Source organism: Tupaia chinensis, unplaced genomic scaffold, assembly GCF_000334495.1.
Source record: "Tupaia chinensis unplaced genomic scaffold, TupChi_1.0 Scaffold000217_1, whole genome shotgun sequence".
Taxonomy (NCBI): Eukaryota; Metazoa; Chordata; class Mammalia; order Scandentia; family Tupaiidae; genus Tupaia; species Tupaia belangeri.
The window spans coordinates 4641761-4646457 of record NW_006159692.1 but is presented as its reverse complement, the minus strand read 5'-3'; the positions used below and the strand labels follow the sequence as shown (position 1 = coordinate 4646457).

At 43.2% G+C, this 4697-nt stretch overlaps 1 pseudogene; it reads left to right on the top strand.

Moving 5' to 3' along the window:
- Positions 1-298: 298 nt before the first annotated feature.
- Positions 299-828, top strand: LOC102492679 (40S ribosomal protein S11-like; annotated as a pseudogene).
- The last annotated feature ends 3869 nt before the right edge of the window (positions 829-4697 follow it).

Below are 4697 nucleotides of genomic sequence, written 5' to 3'. Positions count from 1 at the left end.
GGAGGGAAGGAGGGAAGGGGAAGAGGAAAGGAATAATTAGTGCACAAACTAAGGACGGGGAAAGGGGGAAGGGGGGAAAGCTGTGCTTTCCAAATCTCTCTGCAACCTCAACAGAAGTATGTCGGGTTCCTGCTGTGAATAAGTGAGTGCTTGTTTTAGCTTTCCAAACACGGCCTAATGGAGTATACCCAGGAGCCCTTTGCAGACTTCGAGTCTGGAAGTGGAGAATGACTCGTGCGTCAGCCACTTCTGTTTAAGAAAGCAACTAAAATAGCCTTTCTTTCAGGCGGCCGGGAAGATGGCGGACATTTAGACCGAGCGTGCTGACCAAAAGCAGCTGACCATCTTCCAAAACAAGCAGAGGCTCCTGCTGGGAGGGCCGGGCAAGAAGCTCCCCAGATACTACAAGGACATCGGTCTGGGCTTCAAGACTCCCAAAGAGGCCATCAAGGGTACCTACATTGACAAGAAATGTCCCTTCACCGGTAACATGTCCATTCGAGGACGGATCCTGTCTGGTGTGGTGACCAAGACGAACTCACAGAGAACCACTGCCATCCGCCGGGACCACCTCCTCTACATGTGCAAGTACAATTGCTTTAAGAAGCGCCACAAGAATATGTCTATGTGCACCTGTTCCCCTGCATCAGGGATGTCCAGATTGGCGACATTGTCACGGTAGGCGAGTGACCCGGTCCTTGAGCAAGACTGTGTGCTTCAATGTGCTCCAGGTCACCAAGCTCACTGGCACCAAGAAGCAGTTCCAGAAGTTCTGAGCCTGGACGCCTGCCTGCTCCCCAGTAAAATAAAGTTATTTTCCCACTCCACCCCCCAAAAAAAAGAAAGCAAGCAACTAAAATATCAATAGAAGAATCGTTAGAGAAGACTGATGCTTTTCTTCCTCTAAATTTGAAATAATCTCTGTTTCAAAGATTTTGTGAATTGTTTAAATTTATTGAAATTTCTAAAGCCTAGCACCTACCAAGTGCTCAGTAAATGTTGGTTACAGTTCTTACAAAGGAGGACCGTGCATGGGAGAATCTGGTCCTAGGCACAGGTGCATTTGCACGTGCTACTACCCAGCCGCTCAGAGGCTGAGGCCACAAGGGGGGCCCGGTCCACCCACAGCCCACCCAACAGGAGTGGGCGGTGCCCCGTGCCCGGAGTCATCGCTGAGAGGCTGGGACAGGAGGATCCTGACGTGGCACAGGACCTTGGCAGGGTAAGACCCGGCCAAAGATTCTTCTCTCTCTCTCTCCCCTCATCTATCTATCTGCCTCAAATAAGTAAATGAACTGAAAAAGAAAATCTGGATTCTAGATCATGAGATCGTAAGCAAATCTCTGAGTCTGCATTCCAGTTTTGTCAGATGAATGGATTAGACTGAACCAGTTGGTCTATAAGGATTTGTAGAGCCGGTATTCAATTCCATTATTCATTTGTTTGTTTGTTTATAAGTTTGCTATAGGGTCCATGCATTCACCAGTACCAGAGAGAGAAAAAAAAAGAGAAAACATGCCCCGTGGGGGTGGGGAGGGTGGTAGATGATGGCCACACCACAATCCCTTCTTCTCTTTTCTCCTTTCAGGATTTCGGCCACACACACACACACACACACACACACACACACACATGCCCAAGTGTGTTTTTCAAGCTGAAGGGTCCAGACTCAAACTGTACCATTGGCCATGTGGGATCCAGTCGCCTTAACCGCTACACCACTGGCTGGTCCCAATTCCATTTCCAATGTGTTAGGGCCTCCATGTTTGGATGGAACATGAATATTATTTTATTGAAAAGAGTTCTTTCTCGTATTATATCATAAATCACCTGCATCACTTTGTAGAACACTTTTTTCCTTCCCTAAATCAGTGGCTTTGGGAGCATTAGAATTAGAAGTGGGATTCACAGTTGCCTAAAGGACCAATTGTAAGGGTAGGTTTTGAACAACTAATTGAAATGTAAATCCTCTTCGGAAATGTCTGTCAGGGAGTCCGATGCTGATGCTGCTGATGCTGCATATGATATTCAGAGTGCCGTCAGCTGCCCCAAGCTCAGTGTCTGCTGAAGACCTAATGCATCCTATCACTGATTTCGAACACTCTCAGGGGATGGTCGTTTCCCTAAGGGCTTTTGTTCGCATGAAATTGTTTTTGCTTTCCCAAACTCTGTCGATGTATCTGCTGCTACCTATCGCAAAAGCTTCATCAACCCGACCATTGTCCAAAAGGAAGAGGCAAAAAAAAAAAAAAAAGCTATTGTGCAATCAAAAAATTTTGGCAAATCTTACGATAACACATTCTCAAAACATCTCTCATTTCTGAAAAAACAAAGTCAAATGTATGAATTGTTTTTTGTTTCATGACTAACCACATGATTCATGGCTACATTGTGGTATTTTGACCATATCTACACAAAACAAGTATGAACATTCCATTGAAAAATAAAAATAACTCAATTAGAAAAATAAACCTCAGTTGAGGACCTCCCCTCTGAGCAGCACTGAACTTTGCCTCAGAAACGTGGGCAAGGTACGGTGTGCCCTCCTCAGCCAGCTGCGCAGTAGCTGTGACAAACTTCTTCACCACTTTTCTCTCTGCTGGCCAGGACAGGCGCCGTACGTAAATATGCAGCACCTAAAATGTGGCGAGTCAGGTTGGGGTTCACTGTAATTGTGAACTATATACTGGATTATGACCTTTTTCTTTAATATAAAAAGTTAGAGGGGGACTAGAGGGTGGCATGGTGGCTGAGACACTGGACTCCCACAGGGTCAACTGTGATTCCAGTCCTGGACCTGGCTGCTTGAAACTCACACTGAGCATGTGTGTGTGCGTGCCCAAAATCCCAGGAGGAGAGTAGAGGAGAAGGGACTGTGGTGTAGCCATCCCCCCAGGGGGTGATTTCTCACCTTCTCTCTGTCTCTCGCAAGCACACACACTCTATGACAAATCCTTAAATAAATAAATAAATAGATAGATAGATAGATAGATAGATAGACAGATAGATAGATATTGATAAGCTACTTATTCTGATGGCTTGCTATTTAAACATGTTTTCAGAACATAGAAGAGTATTTCTCAAAATGTGGTACAAACAGCTTTGAAATCATCTGGGTATATCTCTTAAAAATAAATGCCAACCCCACAAAGATGTACAATGATTATTTGTAAACCAAAAATCAAAATGAAAATTAAATGCCTATATCTCACTCTAGATTTATTGTCAACTAGAATCTCTACCACTGATGCCTAGTAATGGATTAAGATGATTTAGAACAAAAATTTTTTTGAGTAATATATGTCAATAATTTTACATTGATCACATATTGAAATAATATTTTCCATATATTAGCTTAAAACTTATTATTTAAATTAATCTGTTTCTTTTCACTTTTTGAATGTGGCTATTGAAAGATCTAAAGCTATATAGGTGACTTGCACTTGTGGGTCACACGTCATTGTTTTAGAGTAGTGCTGGCTTTGATTCTTGGTTTATTAAGGGTTTATTCTGGGGCCAGCAGGTGGCGTTGTGGTTAAGGGTGCTGGATTCCCACATGGCTGACCACAGTTTGAGTTCCAGAGCTGGCCGCTTGCTTTCTCACTTTCCTTCTCTCTCTCTCTCTCTCTCTCTCTCTCTCTCTCTCACACACACACACACACACACACACACACACACACACACACATAAACACTCTGTCCCTCTCTGGTCAAACTTAGATAAATGAATGGATAAAGTTAAATAAAATAATTCTTTTTTTCAGAGTGTTTATTCTAAGGCATAGGAGCAATTTAAGAATTCTTAGTTGTAAGGCTGCCCTGCAGTCTAGTGGTTAAGGGACTTGGATCCCACATGGTCAACTGTGGCTCAAATCACAGTCCTGGTAGCTTGAAAAAATATACATGTTCAAAATTCCAACAGGATGGAGAAGTGGAGGAGATGGGATAGAGGCATGACCATGCCCCATTGTTGGGAGGCGGGTGCTTTACCCCTCTCCCCACCCCCTCTATCCGGCAAGCCCACATACCTTCTAGCAAACACACACACAAACAAACAAAAAACAACAACAAAAACAGTATGTAGGTCCACCCTCTCTGGTAGCACATTGGACTGCTGAAAGCCACATGCTAACCAGGGTTTGAGTCCCCATCCATGTCTTCCTGAAATGTGCCAGGCACGTGCTCATGTTTCGAGGATCCCGACAGCTGGAGGGCTGGAGGAAGAGGATCACGGCATGACTAAGTCCCATGGAGGACTCATCTCTGTCTCTCTTCTCCCCCTGCAGCCCCTGTGCATGTGCACATTCTCTACCATAATTTGTTTAAGTATACAGTTTTAAAATGCTCAGCTTCATTCATAATTTCAAAAACACAATTAAGACAAAATAGGACAAAAGTTTTAAAGGATTTTAAAATCAGCACATAACAATTGTACATGTTTATGGGTTACAGTAAGATTTTTCAGAATATGTCTGCAACATTAATGACCAAATTGGGATAATTAATATTTCATCATCTCAAACAGTCATCATTACTTTGTATTGGAAGCTTCCAAAATCTTCTCTCTTAGCTATCTTGATACACACAGTAAATTATTGTTAACTGCCATCACCCTACTGTACTATAAACAGCACTGGAGCTTATTCCTCTAATTTCACTGTAATTCCATACGTGTTAACCAGCGTCCTTCTATCCTTA